The sequence below is a fragment of the Macaca mulatta genome, chromosome 15 (genome assembly GCF_049350105.2).
Source record: "Macaca mulatta isolate MMU2019108-1 chromosome 15, T2T-MMU8v2.0, whole genome shotgun sequence".
In the NCBI taxonomy this organism is placed as follows: Eukaryota; Metazoa; Chordata; class Mammalia; order Primates; family Cercopithecidae; genus Macaca; species Macaca mulatta.
In genome coordinates this window covers 123,158,647-123,165,363 of record NC_133420.1, presented here as the reverse complement: position 1 = coordinate 123,165,363, position 6,717 = coordinate 123,158,647, and the positions used below count along the sequence as shown (strand labels likewise).

The 6,717-nt window shown below is 38.8% G+C and overlaps 1 protein-coding gene across 1 annotated transcript in view; it reads right to left on the bottom strand.

Moving 5' to 3' along the window:
• CENPP (centromere protein P) overlaps positions 1 to 6,717 on the bottom strand; it is a 272,761-nt gene that overhangs the window by 150,772 nt on the left and 115,272 nt on the right. The gene's annotated exons all lie outside the window — the stretch shown is intronic.

Here is a 6,717-nt window from a genome sequence, read left to right as displayed (position 1 = left end):
GCCCGCCTCTGCCTCCCAAAGTGCTGGGATTACAGGTGTGAGCCACTGAGTCTGGCCTAATGTAAATTCTTAATAACAATACTAAAATACACCGTGTAATTCCCATGCTATGAAAGATAATCACCTTTATATTAAACTACCTCAAAAACAAGATTTTAAATAATTTGGGGGCGAGGGGGAAAGAATAACATTACAGATATACAAGAGATGGAGGGTTTGGATTTCGAGATTAAGAACGGGTAAATATACTCTTCAGAGTGGAGTTACTCAATTTTGGTTCCCTTGACATTTCGGTCATTCTTTGTGGTCATTCATTTTGTGGTCACTCATTTTGGTCATTCTTTGTGGCAGGGGCTGCCCTGTACATCTTTTAGTAGCACCCTGGTCTCTACACACTAGATGGCAGTAACACCTGCATCCCCTGTCCCCCACAGGTTTTTGTTTTTTATTTTGTTAAGAGACAGAGTCTTGCTCTGTTGCCCAGGCTGCAGTGCAGCAGTGTGATCATAGCTTACTGTAGCCACAAACTCCTAGGTTCAAGCAATCCTCCTGCTTCAGGCTTCCAAGTAGCTGGGACTACAAGTGCATACCACTGTGCTCAGCTAAGTTTTTGTGGAGACAGGGTCTCACTTTGTTGCCCAGGCTAATATTGAACTCCTGGCTACAAGTAATCCTCCAAGTCTTAGCCTCCTAAAGTATTAGGATTACAGGCGTGAGCCACTGCGCCCATCCTCCCCTCTACCTCTCCTCTACAGTTCTGACAATCAATTTCTCCACATATTGACAAATGTCACTGAGGGGAATGGTGGAAGGTAGGGCAAAATCTCAGCAGGTTGCAAACAACAGCTTTACAGGAAAGTTAGTCAACTTCTAAAATGACATATCTGGAAACCTAGAACAAAACTGCTACTTTTTTGAGCAAAAAACGAGGGAAGATCATGGTATGAGTAGAGGGATGATGATAGTATGATTTTAATAATAAAGGTTAACTACCAGTAGCGATACAACCAGTAGTGCCCAGGGTTGCAGAACTTTGACTTGGAAATCCAGTTCCATTTATAGTCTTGGGCAAGTCACCACCTCTTTGAGCCTGCTTCCTCACCTATAAAGGGTAGGGGTGACAACACTGAACAAGGTTGCTATGAGGAATAAATGATAAAAATATATATGCAATGCTTTGTAAACCATAAACATTTACAAAGAAAAATAAAAGATCATGAAGTCCTTAAAGATAAAAGAAAACAATACTATAATAATCACACAAAAATTAAAATATTCTGAAGTTTCAATTGTTTATAAACAAAATAAACTTTTCTACAATGTAACAAAAAATTGTGATATCATGGCACTTATAAGAACATATGTAAAAGTAAAAAATGTTTATTGACATTGAAAAAACCCAACATCTTGAAATTAATCATTAAAATCATAAGGTAAACACTAAGGTTAGAATAAAAAACAGATTTATCTACGATCTGAATAGTGGAATTTGAAGTAGCTAAGTTAATCTTTTTATAAAAAGAAACGACAAAACCAAAATTTTAAAATACTGGAAATGATTCTTGAAATCCCTGCAATTAATTTACTGAGGTTTATGTTTGTATTTTCCATCTTACAGCTGTTAGCCATTTTTGGTTTTAAGTTTGCAAAAAACAAATCACTAATAAAAATCATAGACAACCAAAACTGCATTAACATTTACTGCCACAAACATATTTTATGGTGAATACAAAATATTAGCCACTGGAAAAATCCATTAAAGACTGAAAACAAGTGACTTACTATTTACTGGGTTTATGACGGACTAAATTACTGAAGTGATTTTCTTTATCATGAGGTATTTAGAAGTCACTAAAACATTTTTTTTTTTTTTTTTCCTGAGATGAGGTCTCTCCACAAATTGTCCAGGCTGGTCTCAAACTCTTAGGCTTAAGCAATCTTCCTGCCTCAGACTCCAGAGTGGATGGGATTATAGGCATGAGCTACCACACTCAGCATTCCAAAAGCTTTTTAAAAAAAATTTCAATTTTGTTCTCCCTTAAGCTGCCATACTATTTCTCTTTCATTCACAATTCCATTACTTTTTGAAAGAATTGCCTTACCTCAGTATTACCTTTCTACTCACATGAACCTTAATCTGTTGCAGCTGACCTAACAATTCTCCTGAATCTATTTTACCAAAATTATCTTATACAAATAACATTAAACAATAATAGCTGATTTTATTAGTCCATTCTCGAACTGCTATAAAGAAATACCCGACACTGGGTAATTTATAAAGAAACAATGTTTAACTAGCTTATGGTTCTGCAGGCTGTATAGGAAGCATGGTGGAGTCTGCTTCCGGGGAGGCCTCAGGAAGCTTCCAATGATGGTGGAAGGAGAAGGGGGAGCAGCATTCCACATGGCTGGAGAAAGGGGAGGTGCCACACACTTTTAAACGACCAGATCTCATGACAACTCACTTACTATCACCAGAACTGCTCCAAGGGGAAAATCCACCCCGATGATCCAATCACCTACCACCAGGCCCCACCTCCAACACTGGAGATTAAAATTTGACATGAGATTTGGGTGGGGACAGATCCAAAACATACCACTGATGTTTAAATAACATTTTCAGACATTCTTATAAATGCCTTACTTTTAATCCTTATAACAACCCTATGAGGTACCTTTACTTATATCTGTTTTTTTAGGTATAGGAGCTAAGGAAATTAAATCACTTGTGGCAGATCTGGGATTTGAATACAGCAGTCTAGTTCCTTGCTTTTAACTATGATGACACACTATTTTTCTTGAAAATCTCTGTTCACTTTGAAATCGCCTTTGCAAATATATCAATGAGAAAATTATGACAGTAAAAAAGATCTGAGCTAACCCAGCCTCCATCTTCCCTTTCCTTAAATTATTACTGTGCTATTGGGCTGAGCTAACTTTGGAAGACATTTAGGCTCTAGTTTAAATGATAACAGACCTTGCCCAAAACTCATCTTCTTTTGCAAAGCTAATGAAAGGCCATGAACTTGGGGAAGAGAGGAGACTGATTCTGCTAAGGTGTAGACATAGATTGTCAGCTGTGCCTGCAAATAATATAACTATTGTGGACTGGCTTTTTGAGATACCTTTCCAGGTGTTTTTGCATGGCTGACAACTATGGCTTCACCTGAACCTTCCAATCCAGATGAAATCATAGGATTTCATCTCTGCCCCAACCAACCTGCAGCAAGCCTTGCCTCCCTGACCACTTCCCCAAAACTGCCTTTGAAAATCCCCTAACCCTCAGGAGTTCGAAACCAGCCTGGCCAAAATGGTGAAACCTCGTCTCTACCAAAAATACAAAAAATTAGCTGGGTATAGTGGTGGGCACCTGTAATCCCAGCTACTTGGGAGGCTGAGGCAGGAGAATTGCTTGAACCTGGGAGGCGGAGGTTGCAATGAGCAGAGATTGTGCCACTACACACCAGCCTCCTGGGTGACAGACCAAGACTCTGTCTCAAAAAAAAAAAAAAAGAAAGAAAAAGAAAGAAAGAAAAAAAGAAAAACCCCTAACCCACAAGATGATTTGCGTACTAACTCCATCTCCCGCGTGGTGTGGCCAGCCTTGTGTCTATTAAACTCTTTCTTTACTACAATGCTGTGGTCTTCATTTGTGCAGCTGGCTGGAAGAAACCCTTGGGCGATTACAACTTTGCTAACACACATTATGCTTTTCCGTTTGTCCTTTAGTGGCAGTGTTCCCCAATATCCTTCACTTGGTATCTTCTCTCTATTCCCTAACAATTTCATCCATTGTAATCATTACCTTTAGGGTGAGTCCTTCAAAATCCACATCTCAAACACTTACCTCATTCACAAGTAGCAAATTTTCACAAGCAAACTTAAACATCTGGTGGCATAAAACTCAATCAAAATGAACATCATAAACAATTTCCTTCAAACTCATAAGGTCCCTATTAACTCTGTTTTTCCTCCTAGCTGTGCAGGTTCTAAACTTCTAGGAGTTGCTCAGCTGATTTCTAATCTTCCTGCATCTCTACGGACAGTCGGGTGCCAGATCCTGCCCTACCTTCTCATGCTTCTTGCATCCATTCCTTCCTTTTTATCCTCAGTCACTGTATCACAATCACATTCTTATTGGAATATGTGAAAGTAAAATAAAATCTCCAGACCCCAAATTCACTATGCCTGGGGTCTACAACCCTAGGGTCATGGACCATAACTGGTACGAACTGGAATACACAGCAGGAGGTGAGCAGTGGGCAAGTGAGTGAAGCTTCATCTGTATCTACAGCCACTTCCCATTGCTTGTGTTACTGCCTGAGCTCCACCTACTGTCAAATCAGCAGTGGCATTAGATTCTCATAGGAGCGCAAACCCTATTATGAACTGTACATGTGAGGGATCTAGGTTGTACGCTCCTTATGAGAATCTACTGTCCGATGACCTGTCACTATCTTCCATCACCCCCAGGTGGGACCATCTAGTTGCAGGAAAACAAGCTTAGGGTTCCTATTGATTCTGCACTATGGTGATCTGTATAATTATTTCATTATATATTACAATGTAATAATAGAAACAAAGTGCACAATAAATGTAATGCAACTGAATCACCCTGAAACCATTCCCTCCTTCCTCATGCCCATCTGTGGAAAAACTGTATTCCACAAAACTGGTCCCTGGTGCCAAAAAGTTTGGGGTTTGCTACACTATGTTAAAGAGGAAAAGTTAAGCTCGAAGCTGAGTCATACAAGAAACTCATTCCTTTGTTTTGAAACATTTAGAAGGCCAGATGTCCCCACAGGTAGCTACTCTGTTTACTTTATCTTCTGTAAAGTGCTGATTTACTGAGCTTAGATGAATACATAGTTGACTATTCTTCCAGCCCTCCCTTTTTCTCTCCATCTCTTCATTCCTTTTTTTCTCTTTCTTTCTCTCCCTCCCTCTTTCTCTCTCTCTCTTTAAGAGACAGAGCCCCACTCTGTTGCCCAGCTTGGTCTGTTCTTTCATATTCTCCAGAGGATTTTAGAAATCTTGGTTGCAAGGACTGTGTGTTAGTCATCTTTGCATCTTCTCTCCCCCTCCCCAAGGCTAACATGCTGCCTTGGTTCAATATATTTTTCTAAATGAAATCACTGAATAATGCTTATTAGTGAAGGAAAAGAAAAAAATTTTATTCACACCTTAGGAACACAATGTGTTTTTATCTGCTATATTCTTCTTTTTGTAGTGTTCTGATAAAAGTCTTACACCATTTTTTTTAGTTACCCCAGGTTGGTGACAGCTCAGATGCTATTATAAATGATCTTTTAAAGTTTTATTTTCCAATTATGTATTGGTAGTATATGGTAAAAATTGATATTTTTATATTGAAATTATAATCAGTAGTCTTGCTAAATTCACTTATTAATTCTAATAGTTTGCTTGTATATTCTTTTGGGATTTCATAAATAAAATTATGTCTACTGTAATTAAAGTTAGTTTTTATTCCTTTTTTCCCTACTTTTGTACCTTTTATTTCTTCTTTTCTGTATCTCACTGCTAGGAGCTCCAGTATAAACCTGAATAGGAGTGATGAAAGTAGACATTCTTATCTTGTTCTCAATTTTTGGTGAGAAGAGTTGAGTATTTCCTCATGTTATGTTAGTGGTATTTTTGTAGATACCCTCTATCAAATTAAGTCACCTTCCTAAACATTTTCATCATGATAATGGTGTGTTTAATTGTATCAATTTTTTTTTTTTTTTTTTTGAGACAGAGTCTCGCACTGTCACTCAGGCTGGTGGAGTGCAGTGGCGCAATCTTGGTTCACCGCAAGCTCCACCTCCCGGGTTCACGCCATTCTCCTGCCTCAGCCTCCCGAGTAGCTGGGACTACAGGCGCCGCCACCATGCCTACTTTTTTTTTTTTTTTTGTATTTTTAGTAGAGATGGGGTTTCACTGTTTTAGCCAGGATGGTCTCGATCTCCTGACCTCATGATCTGCCCACCTTGGCCTCCCAAAGTGCTGGGATTACAGGTGTGAGCCACTGCGCCCAGCCATATCAAATGTTTTTTATTTACTAAGATGTTCATATAATTTTCTTTTATTCTGTTAATATTATGAATCACAATGGGCTTTTTCAAACCAATTTGGAGTTCCTGGTACAAATCCCACTTGATCATAATGGAGTATCTCTTTTTTTCTTTTTTTTTGAGACAGATTTTAATTCTTGTTGTCCAGGCTGGAGTGCAATGGCACAATCTCGGCTCACTGCAACCTCTGCTTCCCAGGTTCAAGTGATTCTCCTGCCTCAGCCTCCCAAGTGGCTGGGATTACAGGCATGCGCCACCACGCTTGGCGAATTTTTTAATTTTTAGTAGAGATGGGTTTTCTCCATGTTGGTCTGGCTGGTCTCGAACGCCTGACCTCCGGAGATTTGCCCACCTTGGCCTCCCAAAGTGCTAGGATTATAGGTGTGAGCCACTGTGCCCAGCCTCATTTTTATATATATCTAAATTTTAACTTACAATGTTTTATTTACTATTTGTGGTTTACTGGCCTACAATTTTATTTTCTTGTGATGCTCTTGTCAAATTTTGGTGTAGGGGTTATTTTGGCCTTAGAAAGAATACCTCCCTCTACTTTTTAAAACATTAACTACAATACAATTACCATACCAAAAAATAATTGACACTATTTCCTTATATCATCAAACTCACCAAATGTTCAACTTGC